This window comes from Cervus canadensis, chromosome 22 (assembly GCF_019320065.1).
Source record: "Cervus canadensis isolate Bull #8, Minnesota chromosome 22, ASM1932006v1, whole genome shotgun sequence".
NCBI lineage: Eukaryota > Metazoa > Chordata > Mammalia > Artiodactyla > Cervidae > Cervus > Cervus canadensis.
The window spans coordinates 41,373,533-41,398,223 of NC_057407.1; the positions used below are offsets into that span (position 1 = coordinate 41,373,533).

Consider the following 24,691-nt stretch of genomic DNA (forward strand, 5'->3'; position numbering starts at 1 on the left):
ACTTAATCTCAATGGTCCAGCCACTCCGCCCTTCTTCCTACTCTTAGACAAGCATGCTGTCTTCAACCTTCAGGCCTTGCATGTGCTATTTCCTTACCTGGAGTTTTCCCTCCATTTCAGCCATCACTTTCCATCTTCCATGTTCAAATATCACTTCCTTGGGGAAGGCGCCCAGGGCACCCATAGTTTGAGTCAAGACCTTTTATTAAGTGCTTTCCCTGGACCTTGTACTTACCTTTCATACAATTTTTTTCACAGTGGCAATTTTAGATGTATTTATAGGACTGTTTTCTGAAGCTTCCTCCCCACCTAGACCAGAAGCTTCATATTAATGAGAATCATGCCACATTCACCTTTTAATCTGGACACCCAACAGATTCTGAAACACAGAAGATGCTCAAATAACATCTGATGAGCAATGGAATGAGCAATGGAATGACTGAATATGGGAAATGGAGACCGTTTCCATTTGGACATTCTAGGGTTCCCTGTCATGCTTGAAAAATACATGGGCTTGCCACCCCTCTTAAGCAGGAAAAAGTTAACCCTTCCATCCAATTTGTTGGGTCAGAAAATCCCGGACACTACAAGCAGTAATATTTTTGTCTATGTTCCCGACGGTACTTCTTATGTAATCTCATCCACTCAGCCCTCTGGCCATGAAGATAAGAACTTAAATTCAGGACTGCTCTGGACACTGGCTCTGGACCTAAAGCAAATAGATGACTGTGAGTCATGACAAGTAGGGTTGTGTGTCTGCAGTCTTGAAGTTGACTTAGTCATGAGCTAAAATGGAGCGCTCGTTTTTGGAATGGGTACAGATGGTAACCAGAAATGGAGCACTAGCTGATATTTTCCCTCAACAAGCAGCCAGAGCTCGGGGCACGGATGGAGCGGTTTCATGTAAACACTATCAGAGGCCCACAGCAGGGCCCCTGTGTTTTTCTAGCCACCGGCGGTGACTTTAGCTGAGCCACTGCTCTTACTAACGGTGGTCAGAGGGAGAAGGGCTGAGCCAGCTGCCAAAAGATGCTCTGTAACTGGCAAGGCTCTATTTATGTCACAGAGTCCCAACTTGAGTTCTATTAAACAGTCTCGTTGAAGTTCACACAACAGGGGAGCCCAAGCATGAGCAGCATGATACAGCAAAGAGAACCAAGTTTTGCTAATGTTCTTGAGTTCAAATCCCAGGACAGCCACTTATCACGATGTAAAACTGGGCAGGTCACTGCATTTCTCTGAGCCTTAGTATCTTCATCTGTTGGATGGGAAGCAGGACAAGGACAATTCTTTCTACCTCTAGGACAATTTAATGCATGTGAAGCACCGAGCACTTAATAGGTGCTCAATAAACATCCACATCGCCTCTCCATCCCTAATCCTTCTACCAAGTACATAGCAAAGTCAAATCTTCAGCTTTTGTCTATTAATAAATAATTAAGAGAGTAGTTCTTTGTACCTCATACTCTCATTGTCAATGGAAAGAATGAACTTATAGTTCCTTTAGAAGTATGACAATCGGGGGTGACTTTATGAAAACCAATGGAACATTATAGAAATGACTGACTATTAAGTATTTCTCCCTCAGTCACAGAAGCAATAATATCAATGTCTATATCTTCTTGAGTGTTTCCCAGGGGCCAGGCATTAAACTGAGCAATTTGCATCCTTACCAGGGGTATAACCTTGAGCAAGTTACCTACCTATGCCTGGATGGAATCTATTGTAGAACAAAGATCATAGTGATGCCTTCATCATAAAGCTGCTTTGAAGATTAAGTGAAGTATTCTCTTTCACTTACTATCAGCTTCGATCTGCATGCATGTTAGTGTTAGTCACTCGGGCGTGTCCAACTCTTTGCGGCTCCATGGACTGCAGCCTGCCAGGCTCCTTTGTCCACACAGATTCTCTACGCGAGCATACTGGAGTGGATTGCCATTTCCTTCTCCAGGGGTTCTTCCCAAACCAAGGATCAAACCCAGTTCTCCCGCATGACAGGCAGATTCTTTACCATCTGAGTCACCAGGGAAGCCCATGCATGTTAAGCGATCAGTAAACGGCAGGCAGTGCTTTCATCCATAAACAGGAGCAGACATGATGGTCCAAGAGCAGACTGTATACATTTCCTGCCACCTCTGCTCTCCTGCCATCACACAGACAGCTTCAAGTCCACCACACGGGATGCGTTTACTCCAAAGTAATCAGCCAACTACAAATAGAAGCTCTTTATTAGCCAAGAGCTTGTCATCAGCCATTTATCGGAACACCACTCTAATTATCCTTTCTCTTTTTCCAGTGAAGGAAACAATGCTCTGAAGAGGTGAAGTTACTTACCCGAGGTCACATAGTCTGTAAATGGCAGGGCTGGGGATTCAATCAATTTCCATTTGACACCAAATCTCACATTTTTTTCCATAATAAATATGGTGACATTTACATTAAAGGAAGAAAAATCACCTTGCATTTTTAATCGGCTCCTTCTATATCCTGAGGGTCTTAAAGACAATGGCAATATCTGACTTATTTTTATTTAGCTAACACCTTTATCGCATTTCCTTTTACTCTGAAACAGTGCTTCACAAGTGTGAATGTGTTAAATCCAATGAAGTTGGTTTTATTACACTCCCACTTTACCGATGAGATAACCAAGGCAGAGGGAAGCTAAGCAAGTAGTTCAGAGTGATGCAGCAGAACAGGGACTTTACCCAGACATTCTCACTCTAGACTCTGAGTCCTTGGTCATGAATGGACATTGTGTTTCTGCATTAACAGGAAGCACTGGCTTCAAGCTGCAGCACACAATCTGCTTCCCTCCTTTGCCCTGGGAACTTCGTGGCCCTTTCTCTTCTCTTCCTTGAAGCAGAGAGGAAATATTTATGGATGCGCCACAGCCACACCACAGGGGCAGAAGTCAGTTTGCACAAGGGCCTAGCATGTGGAATTCTTCAGTCAGTGAAGTTCTAATTACTTTGTGAGTCTTCATGTTGGAGCAAGCCCTCCTGTGGCTGAAAATGGATGCTGGAGCCTTTGACGAGGCAGCTAGAGTGGGGCATGGGAAAGACCCCCATCACCTCCTCAGCTCATCAGAGAAATGTGCAAACATTCACGAAACTGAAGAAATTGATCATCTTCAATTTGAGGACTGATGTCTTTACCAACTAAATGACCAGAGTCTGTTCAACTCACACGTTTCAGAGGTAAATGAAGCAAGTTCAAAGACATTCCAACTCCCATCACTTCTCCCAAGTCCACTGCTGCGACCTCAGCCCAAGCTAATGGTCTCACTGCCTGGAAAACTGCAGTAGATTCAAGATGGGCTGGTCCTACATCTCCCATGTCTGCTGCCCTAAACTCTATTCCCTTTAAAGCAACCACACTGAACGTCATCAAGTATAAATTACAGTACATGACATCCCTATTGAAGCCTTCCAGTGGCTGCCCATCACACAAGAATCAAATCCAAATTTTTCTCATGCCCCTGTAGACCCCACAAGATCAGCCCACAGCCAATATCCTCAGCTTCATGTCCCTCCAGCTGCAGCCAATGGGCTTTCCCTGTCAGCTCCTCAAACAGGTCAAGGTCCTCTGAACCACAGGGCCTTTGTACTTGCTCTTCCCCTACCTTAATTTTTTTTTCTCCAAATGATAATATGGGTCATGTCATCATTCAAGGCTCAACTCAAACACCACTTGTTGGATAACACCTTGCCTCCATTTAAAGTATTCCTCTGGCATGTTCCAGCCACATTTTATTTCCTTCACAGCACTTGTCACTTACTTATACATTTTTGTTTATTGTTTCTCTCCACTACTGAAATGAAAACTGCATGAGAACAGAGACCCTGTCAAGTTCCTAACTGTTTCCCCAGTGCCTGAAACAGTGCCCAGGGTCTGATAGGTGTTCCATCAGTATTTGTTGAGTGGGGGTGGACGGGATGCATGGGGAGATTGAGGTTGACATGCACACATTATTGATACTGTGTATAAAACAGATAACTAATGAGAACCTGCAACACAGGGAACTCAGTGCTCTGTGGTGACCTAAATGGACAGGAAATCCAAACAAGGGGGGATATATGGATACAGTTATAACTGATTCACTTTGCTGTCCAGCAGAAACATAACATTGTAAAGCAAGTATACTCCAATAAAAATTAATTTAAAAAAAAAACAGAAAAAGTGATATTAGTTCATTTGCTGAATGAACTAAAAATACACGATGAAAACAAAACCTGCAGGGATGATGGGCTGTGACTCCTACACAGCATCATGTGAGACTCTACCCTGGCCGACCAGAAGGAAAGAAGTCTTCTCTCTGCTGCTGGCCGTCATGCTGTGAGACGGACGATGGTCAGGGCCATTTGGCAAAGGGTTCTGAGAGTGCTCAGGAGCTGAGAGTGGTCCTCCAAGGACAGCCAGGGGGAAAAACGGGGATCTCGGTACTACAAGTGCAGCAGATGGGCTCTGCCAACTACCCAGGGGAGCTCAGAGGCGATTCTTCCCACAGTTGAACTGGTGAGCCCACCGCCCTGGTTGACTCCTGGACGGCTGGCAGGTAAGACTGAGTGGGGGACCTGCTAAGCGGTGCCGGGACATCAAACCCACAGTAACTTTGAGGTAGTGAACAACTGTGGTCCTAAATAACTGAATTTGTGGTAAATGGTTTCACAGCAGCAGAAAACTAATACTGAGAAGATTCAAGTCATTCAGTCATTGACAGAACAAAGGCACCTCCACTGAAGGTGCCTTCCGCACTCAAGCAGAACTGAAAGCAATCAGAATTTACAGGGCCTGCAACCAAGAAAATAAAGAACATGATGCTTTTATTTACTATTTCAAAGACAAAAACTGTAAACCAATGGTCCACGTGACTGTGATGTCCTCTGGTAGTTAGCATTAAACTGACTTTAATGGCCCTTTGGGAATGTGTTCTGGAGCAACAAGAGAAAGAAAGAGGATTGCTCCACCCCCATCCAGGCCTGGGAGCCAGAAAGTCCCAAAGGATGATGTGTGTTATGGCCAAGGACATAGCAGACTGAGACCCTGAGGTCTACAGGAAAAAGAAGAAAGAGGATTTTTTGTGCATGACCCAGGCCCCAGTTACAAAAGAGTGCGAAGCCATTAAGGAGCCAGGGTGGGCTCCTGGGCAGTAGCTACCTCCTCGTCTATCTTTCTGTTTCTCTGAGAACCGGCTATAGACATCTCTAGATCACTGACTTGCTCAGACAGGAGCTGAAGGACATGCTGGAGCAACCAGCATCTTGGCCACTATGCACTTCAAGCCCAGGAGGTTGAGCTGGGCTCGCTGGGAGTGAATGATGGCGCCGGCGAGTTGGGTTGTGCACGTGAATTGAGTTGAGGTCCAACCACTTCCCAAAATCCCGGGTAAGTTTCATGACACATTTGTTATGGTCCCACGGGGACCATCTTCAGCCCTCAGAAGTCATTATAGTCAGTGCCTTGTGATGGCTGACACCAGGCACCAAACACATTTTTGAAGAGAAAGTACAAATACATGATGTAGCACACATGCAAAAAAATTTAAAAAAACTGTCATAACTAGAACCAACGGACATATGTACTCCTTGGGATATTTATTATCTCTGCATTGACTGGTGCTAGTGCTGCTAAGTCGCTTCGTTCGTGTCCGACTCTGTGCGACCCCATAGACGGTGATCTTCATCCAAAACGTGGAGTGTCTTCCTCCAGAAGGTTGTGACCAGCTGATACAGCTGTATCTGTATCTGTGGCCACACTCCAGCCACACACATTCTGGGTTCTGACGTCTTCCAGGGGAAATGAAAAGGGGAATGTGTGTCAAGGAGTTAGGGAGAAGGAGAAGGATTGACCAGCACTCTGGAAAGAAAAGGGGGCACAGAATCAAGACGGAGGTGAATGGGAATGAAGGAAACAGAACTGGCATGGAATCCAAGGGGAGAGGGAAGACCATCAGTAACGAACAACACTTGTCTTCAGTCATAACCGTGTCCCTTGGGAAGTGGTTCTTGCAATGTGGTTCCTGAATGAACAACATGAGCATTACCTAGAAATTTGTTGGAAGTTCAAATTCTCTACTCCCAGAAATTCTGGAAGGACAGTGTAGTGGTCTATGTGAACAAGCTCTCCAGGTTAACTCTGATACATGCTGAAGTTTGAGAACCACTGCTCCTAGTTATCCAATGGCCTCACATTGTCTTCAGGCCCCAAATCTCTGCCACATCTAGAGGACAGACAGGCTTTATTTATGTTTTTCTCACCTCCCCTCATGAAACTGTGTGAGATCTACCTGCCATGTTCTCCCATTGCTGCTGTTCTTGGCCTAAGCTACCTAATCCATACTCAGGTGTTACTGGTGGTCACAGACTGAATAATCAGCCCCAGTTCTTCACTCCTCCCTGCATTTTGCGCCCCTTGCTGGGCAGCAATGAAGGTCCTCCACAATTAGGCAAATGGTATGACCCTTCCCCTTCTCTTTGGGTTTGGACATGTGACTTGATTGGGCCAACAGGATGTCAGCAAATGCAGCACAAGTAGCAGCTTGAAATGTACTTGTGCAGCTGTGCTTACCCTCTGACATCTGCCATCCCCATGAAATGGGTTCCCCCAGGGACACACAGACCCCTCCCCTTAGCCCCAAAATGAAGCCCTGTGGAACAAAGCCAGCCCAGCACAACCTAAGTCAATGCGCAGAGCTATGAGCAAAACACTCCTTGTTCTGAGATTCTGGGATTATTTGTTATCCAGCAATAGCTGAACAGCACATCGGGCATCAGTGGATTTTGGTGCTCATCTCCTGGGTAATCGATTTTCCCTACAACACGGACCTTCTAAAATTCCAGTGTCACATGGCCGAGTAAGACTTTCAGTCCCTTGCAAGAAGACATTAGGTAATGCATTTTAAGGGGATCAGTCTGGCAGATGGAGAGCTCTCCACTTCTCTCAAGCTGACCGCGAGCAGGGCTGCCCTGCAAGACACTTTTGGGTCAGCCGATGAGAAAGGCACAGAAGGTAGAGTTGGAAACAAGATTGGAAGGGAAGACAGGAATGCGTTTAAACAGAAAAGAGACAGCAGGTTAGGGAGAGAAGAAAGTTACCAGCAACAGCATCAGTGTATATCCTCACCATGTCCCACCGCCGAGGGCCCCCCCAAAGGGAATCTGTAAGTCTCCCAGCTCCAGGCAAATCCATCCTTGTGTATTCCCGCTTCTGACCGGACCTGCCTGTCATCCGGCTCCTGCTCGGCGAGCCCGGCTACAGCAGTGCCAGGACGAGAAACAGTGTTCTCTTGGCAGGAGGCAGCCTGGGACGATTTGTCTTCAGAGAATTATTCACTCTGGAAGCCAAGCACTCCCACCCAGATTCTTACACCACAATTAATTGTTCCCAAAGCATTCTCCAGTTGGGGTCATGGCAGTAAAAATGTCACATGGTTCTCTGCACTCAGGCCACATGTGTAACAGGCTAGCTACCAGGGGGCAACCCTGCCCACACACAAACAGCTGAGGTTCCCCCTGGTCATCGGACCATGCTTCCCCACTTCTCAAATGATGTTTGCCATGCACACAGCAATGGCAGTTGTTCTATAAGTCAAACCCTGTAAAAGAGGAAGTAACATAATGAGAACTCCCTGGGTACCCAGAGGCGGGGATTTGGCAGTTCTCCACACTGGACTGCCAGTGTCTGAGACAGGCTGTGAACACTCTCTCTTCTCAACCCCGCTGAATTCAACTGGCTAACAACACTAGCCACCCCACTCTCACTGCAGGGACAAGGGCTGACTCCAGGTTCTCAGAAAGAAAAGGGGAAGGGTAACCCTGCCGGCTGAGCATTTGCTTTCTGCCAGGGATCACGTCAAGTGGTTTACTGAAACTGCTTTAACTCACATCTTTATCCCGTGAGGTGGTATCCTCACCCTCATTTTACAAATAAGAATAGTAAATAAAACTCAAGGAGGTAAGGTCGCATAGCTGTTAAGTGGATACCCAGGGTTGGAATCCAGACTGAGCTAGAAGCCAGCACAGGCATTCCTGCTATAACGCACTATAGGGACTTGTCTACTGTATTAATAATCATTTTACTATTAACTTCTTAAGGACAAAGACTGGGTCTGTTCTCTCCCTGACCTAAGTTTTACATCCACTATCTCATCTAGTCTTCTCAACACCAGTGTTATCCTCATTTGACAGATATAAAGGTAAAGCTCAGGAAGGTTAAGCAACTTGTCTAAGATCACACAGCTAAAAAGGGGTAGAGCCAGGATTTGGACACAAGTCTGACTGCAAGTCTGAATCCCTAATCAGGTGCCTGTTCCTTGGGTTGTGGGTGTCTGTCTGTTATGGTCCAACCCTGCCCATTGAGAAATGGTTTCAGTCGGGAAAAGAATTCTCTAAAGAATGTAGATTTCTCAAAGCCACAAGAGACATCCCAGACCTCTTAGAGACATGTAACCTTGCTAACATCTGCAACTATGGCAACCCTGAAGCTTCAAAAATATTTTGGGAATGAACTTTACCCTCTCACACAAATGTCCTGACCCAGTCTCTGGAACTCACCTTTGGCAACTGTAAGAATGAAAACAATGACAGCGGTAGGTTTGCGGGAGCAGCTATAAAAGCAAGGGCCTTCTTGGATGAGAAACGATATTAAAAATGTATCCCAAAGGGTCACATTTCCCCAGCCTGAAAATATCCAAAAATGGAGATAAGAGAGATAAACTGGAAGAAACACAAAGAGCCAGGTTCTAGGACTGTTTTTCCCTCGTTAATCCCCGGTCTTTGTGAGCTCAGAGAGACATACAGGAGGTTTCCACATGGACATGTCAGGGCCTCCTTGCCTGAGCTCTTATGATAATAAATGGAGCCGTTTTTATTTCTAAAAACTTGCCTTTTAGGTTTGGTTTGGTTTTGCCTGCCTAGCATCGCTCCTCTCTTCTGGGAGCAACACTCTCATTTTCTTGGAGGGGAATGACCATCTCCCACATGGGATCCCGGAGTCTGGGAGCGGAGAAGTCTGCTCTCAGTCCCAAGGGCACCTGATGGAGCCAGGTCTCATCTACTGGCATATTCTGTGGCACCGACTACAAGAACTGGATCAGGACTTGAAGCTCAGTCTGGCCACTCAGCGGGAGTCCCTGAGGCTTATAGAGAAGCTGCCAGAAGAGGAGCATCCTCCTTGCGGCCCGTGCAGATGCGGCGGGGGGGTGGAGGGGGCAGATGGTGCAAGGAAAGACTGAGTCCTGACTCTGTGAGCCCCTTCTGCCAAATGAGAGGTGACCTCAAGTTCTCCTTGTGGAAACAGAAACAGAGACACAGATGAAGAGAACAGAGGTGTGCATACTGAAGGGGGAGGGGGGCGGTGGGATGAACTCGGAGACCGGGGACCCACACACATACATATGCTACTATACTACGCAGAGCCCCCTGCGGAGCTCAGGGAACTCTACTCAGCGCTCTGTCACGACCTAGATCAGAAGGAACTCCAAACGAGACGGAACATGTGTACACGTGTAGCTGCTTCACTTTGCTGCAGAGCAGAAACTAACACAACACTCGAAAGCGACTATGTTGTTGCTCAGTCGCTCAGTTGTGTCCGACTCTGCGGCCCCATGGACTGTAGCTGCCAGGTCTCCTTGTCTCTCATGAACTCCCGGAGTTTGCCCAAGTTCGTGTAAAGTAACTACACTCCAATAAAAGAAAAAAAAATGTTTAAACAGTTCTCACAGCACGGCCAGTTTTGTATGTGAAACACACACAGCTTGGTCTCTTGTCAGTAGCTACCAGAAACCCCAGCCCACGGAATAATGATGAGATGCTCCTACGTTGCTGATAAGTGTGTAAATGGACAAAACCACTTTGGAAAAAAACCGAGACACGGCAGAACGTTCAAAGGCCACACTGTTAACAAGGACAAAAGTCTGGTGATCACCCAAAATCTAGGAGCATATGAGTGAAAGAATCAGCCATGGATATTCCCCCAATGGGATCTGCTATGGCCATCACTCTGGATACACCAGGAGAAGGGCGCAATACAGATGACCTCAGCCAGGTATCACGTGGATACACCAAGCGCCTCCGGTATACAGTGTGTGAGAGCCTGTGATACAAAGGAAAAGAAACGAAAATGAAATACCCACGTATGTATATATGAATGTACATACAGGCCACACAATTGTATAAACAGACAAAGCTCAGGGTGGTAGGAATGGGGTTCAAAACAATGGCTGTCTCCAAGGGGCGGCACAGGTGACAGGAGGAGCGACCCCTATGCTGAGGTGAGAATTAGTGTCTGCACTTCTTTAAGTTCAGGCCGTGACTGGTCCCTGCACTGTTAAAATATGTAAGCTTTCGCATGTTTCGTGAACTCAGAGTTGCTGTTAGTCCAATCCTGAGATGCCGAGGACCAATGGCAAGGATGCCAATGGTTCCTTCTCTCAGGCACACGGTGAGGACCCAGCACACAGGCACCCTCTGTGGGGTGGTGGTTGGCGCATGCTCATGGTGTGCATGTGGCTGGAAAACAGCTTCAAGTGAGCTAAAGAAAATAAAATTCCTTCCACGCCGACTCCCTCTGCCTCACGGCTTCACCAACTCTGTGAATCAATGCAACCTTTCCACTCCACTGGGCCTGGTGCTTTTAAACATCACCCAGCTCTTGTCCAGTAGATGACGAGACCCAGTTATTTCCAAAATCTTCCGCTGACATTTTTTGGGGTAAAAACACTTTTAAAGGGCTGTGACCTGCCTGCACTACTTTCCCTTCTGAAAGAACTCTCCTAGTTGAGTCTCTGGCTTTCTCCTTTTGAAGGATTTCACCCAGCCTGGACATTGGGTTAAAAAGAAAACCAGCTTTCAGCAGGAAAGGGGCAGAGGGGGGCTGGGGGAGCTTGTTGACACTGCCCTCCCAGCCCGCTGTAGGTAAGAGTTTTTCCTCCCACACAACACAAGGAACAGAGAAGTCATTTAAGCTTTTATAAATACCGGCAGGCTTAAAAAGCAAGTCGCCAGCCTTAAAAACATGTCTCTGTTTCCTTTGGCTAATCTGCAAATCCAGTCATATTTTCAGATAAGAAGGTAAACAGAGGGTGGAGGAGATTAAGGAGGCCTATCCCAGGCCAGTATCTTTATGGAAAGACTAGTAAAAGAAATGTTACTGGAGTCTTTCCCTTTCAGGGAAAATGATGGTAGTCAAGCCCATAAAAGCCCCCAAACCCAGAAGGGTTAGTAGAAGTAAAAATCAGGACACTGGTGAATAAGGTGGCAGATTTCAGTCTCGAGGCTTGGAGGCAGAGAACATGGTGAAACAAGAAACTGGTTCATAGTCAACACAGTTCTAAAATGAAGTGAGCTGCCTGGAAAGGCAGCAAGTTCCCATCTCTTAAAAAATATATATATACATACATACACACACACACACACACACACACACTCTTTGTGGTAAGCCCCTCTTAGCAAAGATGCTGAGGAATGTTCTGCTAGAACCAGATCAGAAGCTGGAAGTTGGGGAGGAAGAGAGGATGAAATAAAAACTTTCTGAAACTGAAGACAGAAGTTTTCAGGACTGGAATGCAGGCTCACAGCTTCTTAATATTCTCATAGAAGTAAGAAACTCAAGCTGGCCGTTCTCTTGCTCTCTGAACATCACCTGCTGGACCAGTGCCTGCCTCACTTATACCCAACTCACCTGACATTCTTACATACTTGCCCCAGGCTAGTGACTGGTCTAAGGTTAGCCACCATGATGGTTTAACAAAGGGATGCTGAGGGGTATGCTCCTCTGCTCATTTCCGTGGTAACCTATGAGCCAACCTGACATCAATTCCCCTTATAACTGGTAACTTTCCCCTCCCTGACGCCAGAGCAAAGACTGGCACCACATCCTGCCTGCTCTCCACCGCACAGTAGTGTCGCTATGAGACCTTGCTTCAGACATGTAAGATCCCCCATCCATTAAACCGTGGCTGCCTCTGTTGCTGACTCTGGGCTCTTTCTTTGCTCCTGAAGTTGGTCAAGTACAGGGTTTGTAGGCCTGTGGGGTGCAGCTCAAGAGACCCTGAGAAAGATAAGGCACCAATAGGTGAGATAATCTTTGCTCTCCCAACCAAACCCAGGTCTTGGAATCCTTGATGTCTCTGAATTCAGGCTGAAGCAAACAGATATTTTCTAAGACCTAAACATGCACCGTAACTACAACAGAAGACAGGCTCCGTGAAGCCAAGGGTTCCTGCATTTCCTTCACAGCTGTACCGCCACATGTCCGCCAGCGACTGACGTGTACCAGGTACTTGAGGAACATCTGGTGACACATGTAGGTGAATGAACCCCAGCCAAAGCCTCTACTTCTTCTCCATAGGTGGCCCATGGACAACAACGTCTACCCTGGCTGGCTGTGGAGGAGGCAGGGCCCCAGCCAACACTCATCTTGGGGCCTCAACTGCACTGATTCAAACAGTCTCCTCCAAACGTCTAGGGAGGACCATACACCAAACCTAATGCCAACTCCTCATTATTTAATACGATGGGACAACCCTGAAATGTCTCCGCCTCCCCATCTAGGAAGGAAGGCATTAACTCTGGTCCCAGACACTAGATTTTTAAAAGGCTTCCACTGCCCTTGACCTCAAACTTTTCCATGTTGCTGATATTGAAACCTAATTGTGTTGCTGTTGGTCTCCAAGGTAAACAAAGCTTTACAGGGGAAATGTTTGGACCTAGAGATTCCTGTTTGTTTCAAGTTTGGACTAATGGCCGGAATCGTCAGCACTTCCCTTCATTTCCTTTTAAAGGGCTGTGGCCAGCCCAGCAGAGTGGGTAGCCCCAAACCATGCCCATGGGGCAGTTAAAAAAAAAATAATGGTCTCTGGAATACAATCAACTCTTCCTACCTCTGGAATTTCACCTGGAGGACATGCTGAGGACTGTACCTCAACTAAAGGCTCAAGATCCTAAGAGCAGGAAGAGGAGGGATGATGATGGCCAGGTTAGGAGAGAAGAGGGAAGGACAGACAGCAGTGGCTAATCTGAACTGCCCTTATAACGTGCCCCTTGCAAAATAAAGCCTTTTAATTTTAAAAGTGCATCGGCTCATTGACCCTTTAAAACAACAACCCTGAGAATCAAGTTTTATTTCCCTCATTTTATTGATTGGAAAACTGAGGCCCCAACAATGTCCAAAGTCACCCAGATGAGGTACAACCAAGCTGGGATTTACATTGAGATAAATCTACCCTCTTAACCACCAGTTTGCACTGTCTCTCTTCCGGCCCAGATCCTGCTCCTCTCTCTCATCACCACAGATATCCTTCCCCATCGTATGAGGATGGCTTCTGAGTTAAACTGTGACTCCTCAGGCCTAGAGAGAAGAAGAAGGGAACATAGAAAGCGAGGGATTAATATATGGTGGGGTTGTAGAGGCTAGAGGTAAGAGTGGAACTTGACAGGGAAACCAGTGAGCAGGGCCTGGTCTGAAGGAAGGAAGAAGCTTGGCCAGGACTGTGTGTGACAAACAGTAAGCTGAGGACCACAAGCCAGCCCTCACAAGGCCCCGAGCAAGACGGACACCCCCGGGCTGAGGCAGGCGTCTGGCCCTGGCTCTTCTGGAAGGGGTGAGCCTGGCAGACCTCAGTCTCACAATCCAGTCTAGGAAGCTGATCCCTGTTGGGCTTGGCAGGGAGCCTCTGCGAGCTCAGCAGGAGAGAACACTGCGTGCCCCTGCTTTACAGAAGGGAAGGGTCTGCAGCACCCCCATCACAGCTGGGCCCTTGCACAGGAGGGCTCATCACGTGTCCAGCTGCCTTTGTTTCTGGTACATGTAGCTTCACATCCAAACTGGAGTCAAGCTCATCCTTAACATGTGGGGCTTACAGATCTGAGAGTGACCCCTACATCATGCTATTTCAAGTGTGGTCCAGAGGCCAGCAGCGTCAGCATCACCTGGGAACTCTGAGATGCAGAATCTCGGGCTGCCCCCAGACTGGCTGAATCAGAACCTTTAAAGTCTGAGAAGCATTGCCCTACATGGTACGCCAGCCTAAGGTCACAATCTCTCCAGCCTCAACTCTCCAATCTGTTTCATGGAGAAACTTCCCAGGTGAATCGGACACATGCCAGAATGTGAACCAGGATGGGGGCGGGGGGGGGGGGGGCTCTGAAATGTCATGAGGACATCATCATTGTGGCATTCAGACCAGATCTTCCAGATGCCTCCCCTACCCAGAAGCATCACAAACATGTCCTCTGAGATGACAAGGAAGGTGTCATTGGCTGATGTGCAGCCCATCTATTTCTGGAAAAGGACTGAGGACAGCTTATGAACGGAGCCGGTCAGCTAGACCAAGCGACACAAAGGACTGCAGGGCGAGTTCCCAAGCCCACAACCCCGTAAGCACTTTCTCCACAACTGTACTGTTACACAGGGCTTAAAACCCCACCACTGGGTTATCCTCCTGCTTCTTTTTAAAATCAGAAGCTTTTCTCAGAAGAAAGAACACATCGACGTTCAGATTCAGCTGCTGATGAGCCTGTTCACAGCCTGCTTCTCCCCACGGCCATCTGTCAGCAAGTCTCGTCACTCAACCTCCAGAGCATAACATCTTGAAAGTTCCACCTCTCTCCACCTCCACTGCTGCATCACAGCTCTGCCAACAGCTTCCCAGCTGGTCTCTCAGCTTCCACCTCTGCCTGTCTCTGCTGTCTGCTCCACAAAGCCCTCAAAGTGGTCACCGAAAGATGCAAAACCCATCAAATCACACTCCAGCCTAAAGCTAAGCAGTGTCTGTATCTGCTTCCTTTGGCTGTTGTAACAAATCACCACAAACATGGTGGTTTATAGAAAAACTTTCCTGCCCCACAGTTCTGAAGGCTGGAAGTCCAAAGGAGTGTCCCTGGGCCTCAGTCACTGTGGCTCCCGCTGGACACTCCAGAGGAGAATCTGCTCATTGCTTCTTGCAGCCTCAGCAGGCTGTTGGCACTCCCTGGTTTGTGACTCCATCACTCTACCCACTCCCTGATTGACCACACTGCCTCTCTTCTCCTATGACAACGCTCCCTCTGCCTTCACCTTCTCAGGGAGACATGGAGTGGCACTCAGGGCCCAGCCAGACAATCCAGGGTCACCTTCCCACCTGAAGATCCTTAACTTCACCACATCTGCAAAGTCCATTTCTGTCTGTGACAGATTCCAGGGCCAGGGTGTGGATCTCTTTGGGGGACTCAAAATTCAACCTACCACACTGTGCTTCCATCACGCTTGTCAAAATCCAAAACATCTACTGTGGCTCTTAGCTCTTAGGTGACCTGGCCCCTCCCCGCCTCTAGGGCCCCATCTCGCCCCGTATTTCCCTTCTGCCAGCCCACCCCGCTCGTCTGCTTTTAGGTTTTCAAGTAAGTATGTTCCTGCTGCAGAGCCGTGGCTCTCACAGTTCCTTTTGCTTGGAAAGCTACCCCTGTTGGCCTCATTCAATAAATGAAAGGATGTCTTCTTCCCAGGAACTCAGGAAAAGTAGAAGCAGCAATTTCAGTAGAGACGAGCTTTGTCTACCTCTCAATACTGCCTAGAGAGTTGTCTGGTTAAAGATGCTCCCATCTAGTCTTCTTTCAGGTGCCAAATACCCCCAAAATGTCCACGGTCCTTGGTTACCTGTAGGCTTTCTCTGGCATGGAGTCATCTTAGACAACACAGTCAGAAATGGGATAGGAATAATGCTGGTGGAACCAGTCCAGTCTCCTTGTTCGTGGAGAAAATAAGACCATCCCAGATATGAAAAAACTGATTTTGATTTCCTTCTTATGACGTTTCTTCTTTTAGCGGGCACTCAACACTTGCTGTTGATTTGGGTGGCACTTTTACAAAGGCCACGGCTAATGGCAGCATCCTGCCTGGAGACAGGAGGCCTGCCTGTGGTTAAATGACCTTTAATTTTCTCCTGACTCCGTGAACAGGTCTATCATTAAATGGAATTTCTAGTGTGCTATTATGATGAAAACATAAATAGAAGCTCTTTCTTGCCCCAAAAAGAAGGAGTCTTGAGTTTTGTTTAGTTAAACAAACCAAGAACAGTCAGTATATTACAGATAGTGAGTTTCTCAAAAGATCAGCTCACTTTTTGCCTAGGTCTTTCTCCATTAGCAGCTTCAATCCGGCATTCTGCTGCTGCTGCTAAGTCGCTTCAGATGTGTCTGACTCTGTGAGACCCCATAGACAGCAGCCCACCAGGCTCCTCTGTCCATGGGATTTTCCATGCAAGAGTACTGGAGTGGGGTGCCATTGCCTTCTCCGAGTGATCACCCTAGTGGTAGCTAAAGGCCTATTCCTAATATTTGAGGAACTCAGGGGAAAGGGTACCAGCAGAGGCTTACATATTATATGTCTGAATATACAGAAGCTATTAACCCAGATAACACACTGCTCAATAAAAGTATGGTTTATCTTCCTACCATGATAAATGTCTTTAAAACTACCTGGAAGGCTAGGTTTGAATTCCAAGCTCTTAGATTCCCCTCTGGCTTCTAGTATGTTTCCATCTTCCTTTTCCACCCCACACTCTAAGCTGTCTTTACTCACACATATGCAGATTCTCAAACTCAATCCACACCCCATAAACAGCCACCTCCTGGTTCCCTCCACCATTCTCCGTGGAAGAGAATGGCCCCAGAGAAGAGACCTGCTCTGCTCTGAAAATGGGATCAGGCTCCTTTGAGCAGGGAATTCTGGGGCCCAAGGAATCTAAACCTGGCCTGGAAGGACTGGGTGACCAGGAAGCCAGGGTGGAGTCCCCAGGACAGGAGCTACTCTTGCCTGTGGGAGTAACCCTTCTACCTTGAAATTAGAAACCATGGAATGCTTTCCAATGTCCAAACACTCCATCAGGTCCTCCTGAGTAGAGATCAGAGTTAACCAACCTAGGGAAACACAGTTTGCACAAAACCTTTTAGTTGCCCTCAGACTATTCCTACAAAGAACAAGCTAAAATCCTCAGGAGAGGAAACAAAATTGTAATAATAGTGTGATAAGGGGGAAAAAGTCTATGAGGCAAAAAGAAAGGACTTTGAGAATGGCTCTCTCGCCTGGATATTGATAAGAAAAGTATCACAGAGAGGCTCAACAAGCTCTTCCTGAAGAATCTGTTTCTAATCCAGGTTTCTGCTTTCCTCCCAGGGATTTTCTCTGATGGATGAGGCAGACTGTAGTTGAAGTATCAGTAGGTTAAAAGTTGTGACCTCTGGAAATGACTCTGCTGCTCTTGCCGCCTTGTTCCTCTGAGTATGGCGAGTGCCAAGCCACCAGTATCACATAAACAACAGCACAGAGGTGACTGGATATGAGGTGGTGAAAAAGATCAGGAAGGTAGAAGCACTGATGAGGTGGTTACAGTACAGTGTCGAGTAAATCGGGTTTACAAAATACCTCTGCCATTTACCCGTGGCTAACACTCAGCTGGTAGCTCAGATGGTAAAGCGTCTGCCTACAATGCGGGAGACCCGGGTTCGATCCCTGGGTGGGGAAGTTCCCCTGGAGAAGGAAATGGCAACCCACTCCAACACTCTTGCCTGGAAAATCCCATGGACTGAGGATCCTGGTAGGCTACACAGTCCATGGGGTCGCAAAGAGTCGGACACGACTGAGCGACTTCACTTCAAACACTCAGGTGAATCCCTTTGCTTATCTGACCCTTCGTTTCACTTCTTCAGCAAAAGAGGGATCCAGATAGCACCCACCGAATGCAAATGGTACAAGGATGAATAGAGACACAGCATATAAAGAATTCAACCAGTGGCTGTAACACAGTAAGTGTTACACAGTATCACCTGCTGGTACTAACAGGAGTGCAGATGGTGGTGACAGTCATAACACTGCACTAGCAGAGACAGTACCATTGTAGTTATATGGCGTTTAGGCAGACTTCTTGGATTCCGATGCTCACTGTTTGTGACTCTGGAAAGGAAGGAATTATCTTTTTTTTTTTAAATAAAGTTTAGCTGATTTATAATGTGTTAGCTTCAGTGGCATAGCAAAGTGATTCAGTTATATATGTGTGTGTATACATATAAACGTGTGTGTGTGTGTGTATTTGCTGTTTAGTTTCCACATTGTGTCTGACTCTTGTGACCCCATGGACTATAGGCTCCTCTGTCCATGGGATTTCCCAGGCAAGAATACTGGAGTGGGTGGCCATTTACATATATATATTCTTTTTCAGATTCTTCTCCATTAGAGGCTATTACAAGATATTACTTATAGTTCACTGTGCTATACCGAAGGTCTTTATCTCTTTTATGTATAATAGTGTGTAATCTGTTAATCCCCAACTCCTAATTTACTCCTCTTTAATGATGGAGCAGTCTTTAATGATGTGGCTTCCCCGGTAGCTCAGTGGTAAAGAATTTGTCTGCCAATGCAGGAGACACAGGTTTGACCTCTGGGCTGGGAAGATCCCCTGCAGAAGGATATGACAATCCACTCCAGTATTCTTGCCTGGAAAATCCCACAGACAGAGAAGCCTGGCAGGCTACAGTCCATTGGGTCTCAAAGAATTGGACATGACCGAGTACACACAGCCTTTAAGGATAGTAAGACAGCAGGTAAAAGAATCCCTTTGGGGAACGGATGATGGATGAACTAAGCCTGTGGCAATGGCAGATACCAAAGCAAACGGACAGAGAGATATAAGGAAACATGACCCACTCACATCTCCATTGAGAATATGTGCCCATTAGCAGAGAATCAACTCAAACCACGTGGCAGACACTAAAAGAAGCTGCTGAGCATGCTCACCATATGTCCACAGTCGTAGAGACTCAAGCTGAGTCACCATAGTGATTCAGTCACATCTCAAGTGATAGAACGCTGACCTCTCACTGGCAAGCCTGAATCACATCCTACAACTATCTCTATCTCTGGCCAAACTTGGATACTACTCAATGTGTATGTGAATCACTTCTAAATTAAGCACGAAGACTTCCAAATTAGTTCAAAGTCATCTAACATCTGGACAGGAGATACATATTACTGAATGGGAGGAGGGGACATAGGAGTGGGGAAAAAAATAGAAAGAAGGCTGTGTTCTCTTAGAAAACTATTTTCTTTTGAAACACAGGACTTATTTTTGCAGAAATGACTGACTCACTTTCTTTTTCTGATCATCGAAAAAGCAAGCGAGTGTGTGTAATAGAGTGTTTTACAACCAAATAAAGATGTCATGTGGGCAGTAGGTTCTTAATTCAGTTTGTATTACTCTAGCTACATTTAAAATGCATGCGTGAGCATAAGATTGATTTATCTGGGCTGGATTGCCTAAGGTCTTTCTGCTGTTACAAACAGCTTCCCGTAGACTTCTCAGGCTTTCTCGGATGCAGGAACACAGCTCACCCCAAGATGTTCTCTGACTTGGTCACCCCAAGTCCTTGCTCTTATTCCCATCAGCTGCCAGCCTCACTGCAGAGCACTTGGCTCTTTGGGAGTAAGCTAGGAAGGGTCCTCTTCGCCTTGGGTTCTCTCCTTTTGTTACAGGATTCCCAGTTACCAGGCATGAGTAGGAAAAAAGCATCTGTGGATAGCACCACATGCTCTGGAACCAGAGAGAACAGGGTTCAGTCCTGGCTCTGCCACTTCATTCTGTGCAACTACAGACAAGTTGCTAATGCTCTTTGAGTCTCAGCTTCTTCATCTGTGAAATGGGGATACTTAAGAGTCCCTCAGTTCAGTTCAGCTCAGTCACTCAGTCATGTCCGACTCTTTGCGACCCCATGAATCGCAGCATGCCAGGCCTCCCTGTCCATCACCAACTCCTGGAGTTTATTCAAACTCATGTCCATTGAGTCAGTGATGCCATCCAGCCATCTCATCCTCTGTCATCCCCTTCTCCTCCTGCCCCCAATCCCTCCCAGCATCAGGGTCTTTTCCAATGAGTCAACTCTTCGCATCAGGTGGCCAAAGTATTGGAGTTGCAGCTTCAGCATCAGTCCTTCCAATGAACACCTAGGACTGATCTCCTTTAGGATGGACTGGTTGGATCTCCTTGCAGTCCAAGGGACTCTCAAGAGTCTTCGTCAACACCACAGCTCAAAAGCATCAATTCTTCAGCACTCAGCTTTCTTCACAGTCCAACTCTCACATCCATACATGACCACTGGAAAAACCACAGCCTTGATAGATGGACCTTTGTTGGCAAAGTTATGTCTCTGCTATTTAATATGCTATCTAGGTTGGTTATCTTTCCTTCCAAGGAATAAGTGTCTTTTAATTTCATGGCTGCAATCACCATCTGCAGTGATTTTGGAGCCCAGAAAAATAAAGTCTGACACTGTTTCCATTGTTTCCCCATCTATTTCCCATGAAGTGATGGGACCAGATGCCATGATCTTAGTTTTCTGAATGTTGAGCTTTAAGCCAACTTTTTCACTCTCCTCTTTCACTTTCATCAAGAGGATCTTTAGTTCCTCTTCACTTTCTGCCATAAGGGTGGTGTCATCTGCATATCTGAGGTTATTGATATTTCTCCCTGCAATCTTGATTCCAGCTTTTGCTTCTTCCAGCCCAGCATTTCTCATGATGTACTCTGCATATAAGTTAAATAAGCAGGGTGATAACATACAGCCTTGATGTACTCCTTTTCCTATTTGGAACCAGTCTGTGGTTCCATGTCCAGTTCTAACTGTTGCTTCTTGACCTGCATACAGGTTTCTCAAGAGGCAGATCAGGTGGTATTCCCCATCTCTTGAAGAATTTTCCACAGTTTATTGTGATCCACACAGTCAAAGGCTTTGGCATAGTCAATAAAGCAGAAATAGATGTTTTTCTGGAACTCTCTTGCTTTTTCGATGATCCAGCAGATGTTGGCAATTTGATCTCTGGTTCCTCTGCCTTTTCTAAAACCAGCTTAAACATCTGGAAGTTCTCGGTTCACGTATTGCTGAAGCCTGGCTTGGACAATTTTGAACATTACTTTACTAGCGTGTAAGCCCTAACTCTTAGTTATTGCAAGGATTAACTATGACCATCTTTGTAAAAGACTTAGTTCAGGGCCTGACCACATATCAAAAGCTTCACAAATATTATCTCTAATTCTTTCTAGTGGAGGGCTGTCTGGAGTTATTTATTTAGATACCCTGAAAGTTAAGTCACGGGAATCTGATGTTATAGGTGACAGAGAACTGTAATATCCAGCCAAACTGATCATCCTTTCCCTCAGGGCCCTTGCTTTTCCTATCACAATGCTCCTCATTCATCACCTTTGGCTGTAATTTTTTGTTTAACATCTGCCTTTCCCAGCAGAAGATCTTGTGAATTTTTTTTTTAACCACTGTGGGATGCCCCACACCCACAGAGCTCTTGATACAGAGTTATGCAATGGCTGTTTGTTGAATGACTGAAAGACTGAAAAATCAATGGACCAATGGAATGAGACCAAATGACCAACTGAACCATAGACCAAATGACTGAATGATCCATTGATTGCATGAATTAATAGACAAATGACTGAAATTCATCATCTACATTCAACTGGATGATTTGAAAATACTTCCCAGCATGACAAAAGACAAGACTGCTAAATACAGGATTTTAACTTGGAAAATCAGGGTCTTTGGGGGTGATACAGAAAAGCTGGTTTTGAGTATTTTAAGAAGTTCAATTCTCTCCCCTCCATCAGTGATGAGACGGGTGATAATACCCTACTGGAAAACATTACTCAAACTGCATATCCCTCCCGCCCTCCATCATAACCCAAGACCTGCTTGACAGCTTCTGGCTGTGGCATGTCTATCCGTGTCAGATGACATCATGGCCAAACTATGTGTCTTGGGCTGTGAGAACAACTGGGAAAATCAACAGAAAACCCCAGATCTTTCACTGTCTAATTTCTGACAAGGAAGACTCTTCCTTGAAACCACCCCCATCCCTTTTTTTCTGGGTGAACTCATCCCATCTTTCCAGAAAGGCCTGTCAGGGGCAAGGCCTTGCTAGACTCCCTCAGAGGGATTTAGTGTCTTCATACCTTGTTCATCAGCCACAGGACAGGCTCATCTTTCAGAAGCTCTGGAATTCTGCCCACGGACATCTGGACATCGTGTTGCATTCTCAGGGAGCCTCTTAGGACATACTCAGTCAAAGAGGATGCAAACTGTTCTTAAATGATAACCTGCCTCAAACTAAGGTACTTAACATGACCATCACATGGTATTTTGACAATCCTATCCTCCTAAGAATCTCTGAGTATAAACAAAATAACAGAAACACTTACTTAAGGTCCCTTTCCTGTTGTAAGGGAGGAAAGGACACCCACATCCAGACTGGGCAAAATCTTAAGGGTCCCTGAGAAGACTTACTAAGAGAACCAAACATGATGACTACCTACCTGAAACTGAACACACAATAACTGCCTAATAATTAAATAATAATTACACTGCCACCTGGGATCAAACACCTTCTCCATTCCATGCACTAGACTGCACACTTTCTAGACAGCATACTTTCTAGATAGCAGAGCATTTAACCTGCATGGTAGTACTATGACATTGGTATTACTGTTTCCACTTTACAGACAGGTAAACTGAGGCTTCCAGTAGGTGTCAAGCATGTATTCAAACCAGACCTAATTTCAAAGCTGGTGCTCCTGCCCCTGCAGAGGCTGAACCACAGGCCACTGAGATAGGAGGGAAAGGTGACTGCTGACAAAGTGGAACAGAAGAGTGGAGTGTAACTTAAGAAGGATAAAGTGGTGCCTAAAATCTAAAGGGGAGAAGGGGGAGAAGACATCGTGAACACATGACCACAGTTTGCTAGCTGATCTATTGCCATCACATGAGAAAAGGAGAGCCCTCCAAAGAGATTCCAAAGGCTGGAAAGAATAGATGACAGACCAGAAGGCAGATGTCAGCCCAAGGTGGCAAAACACCTTGTAACAATGAGTGCTGTCCAAAACTGCTGGCTCTGGCCAGAGAATGGGCTCTCAGACACAGAAAGAGTCCTCGCAGATGGCAGCAAACATCCTCTTGGGTGCCAAAGAGGAGGGGATGGAAGATAGCTCAGAGGTTCTGCCCAGCTCCCTCTGTTAGCTTTGGGGAGATGCTTAGTAACCATCTGACAAAGTTACCCTTGCAGTCATCTGCCACAGGCATGAAAGTAAAACAACCTATGCAGAACTGGTCCATTGTGACACTTTCATCTTCCTCAGGATAGAGGAAGCAATGATGGGAAACTGTTATTCTGAATCTATTTGTGATAAAGGAGAACAGGGTGGACATTAAGAGGGACAAAATTCTTGGGAGAGGAAGTAAACTATGGGTATTACTGTATTACTTGCAATGGATTAGCTACATTCCTTTATTAAAGGCAGGTACCACCCTCTCAAAGTAGGGTCATCATGATTATCTCACAGCTAGACCAATCTAAGAGTTAACTTGCCTATGGTTGCACAGCTCATAATTATTCAAACTCAGATATGCCTTATTTCAAAACCATCTCTCTTTTCTCCAAAGTTTTTTTTTTTCATACTGTGCATGGGAATAATTAAAACCTTTATTAATATGGTTTCCAATAACAATGTGAAAATTGGAATTATCAATTCAGTATGTACTCAAAGTACATACTGAACTCAGGGAAGAGGAGATTGGGCAGAGCTCTGAAAGCATAGTACTCAGGACAGGTAGGTTGTGACGGACAGAAAAGGATAGATAAGGCTGCTGTGTAGAATAAGACATGGGGAGTAGACGAGAATGGGCTGCTCAGACAGGTCAATTTAATCACTGAGAAAAGACAAGAAACAGGAAATGGATCAAACCAGACATCACCTCCTTCACAATTCAGTCTCATTTTGGCCTTGAGGCCAAGCTATACAACTGGTTCCAAACTGCCCATAACACAGGTTCACAGACGGGACCTCAGACATTTCAATCTGAATGAAGCCTGCATGTGTCAACTTTGCCCCTAAAGGTAACATATAAAAGCACCATTACCTTTTTTTTTTCCCAGAGTACAGAATGATTTCAACATGCCATGAGAAGATGTTAACAGGAAATAGGTTCACAAGGCTTTGGAAAATTAAAATGCCAATATGGCAAACCGAATGGAAAACATGATGAGAAAAGATGGTAATGACAGCTTTAACTATACTGATTTTTATCTCCTCTCTGCTCCTTAAGTTCTCCTGGAAAACTTGGGTGCTACAAGGCACCCACCCAACCTCTTGTTCATTAGAGACTTCCTGATGGGCTGAACACGGCTGAATATTCCCATTATCCCTAGTGTGTAAAAGTTATTCTAAAATAGATTTTAGGGACTTCCCTGGTGGTCCAGTGGCTAAAACTCTGCATTCCCAATGCAGGGGGCCCAGGTTCGATCCCTGGCCAGGAAACTAGATGCTGCATGGCACAACAAGGAGCAAAGACTCCATGTGGAATCACAACTAGGATGCAACGCAGTCAAATAAATATTTTTTAAAATGGCTGAGTCGGAGGAGCCAAGATGGCGGAGGAAAAGGACAGGGAGACCACTTTCTCCCCTACAAATTCATCGAAAGAACATTTGAAGGCTGAGCAAACTTCACAAAACAACTTCTGACCGCTAGCAGAAGACATCAGGCGCCCAGAAAAGCAGCCCATTGTCTTCGAAAGGAGGTAGGACAAAATATAAAAGATAAAAAGAGAGACAAAAGAGCTAGGGATGGAGACCTGTCCCGGGAAGGGAGTCGTAATAGAGA

At 46.0% G+C, this 24,691-nt stretch overlaps 1 long non-coding RNA gene and 1 other non-coding gene across 2 annotated transcripts; one reads left to right on the forward strand and one right to left on the reverse strand.

Moving 5' to 3' along the window:
• Positions 1 to 5,581: 5,581 nt before the first annotated feature.
• On the reverse strand, positions 5,582 to 7,285 carry LOC122424449. Its single transcript, XR_006264431.1, has 2 exons — positions 7,123 to 7,285; positions 5,582 to 5,856 (listed from the first exon to the last, which is right to left on the reverse strand). It is a non-coding gene; the product is annotated as an uncharacterized LOC122424449 (long non-coding RNA).
• A 16,988-nt stretch (positions 7,286 to 24,273) lies between these two features.
• On the forward strand, positions 24,274 to 24,346 carry TRNAG-CCC. Its single transcript has one exon. It is a non-coding gene; the product is annotated as a tRNA-Gly (tRNA).
• Positions 24,347 to 24,691: the final 345 nt, after the last annotated feature.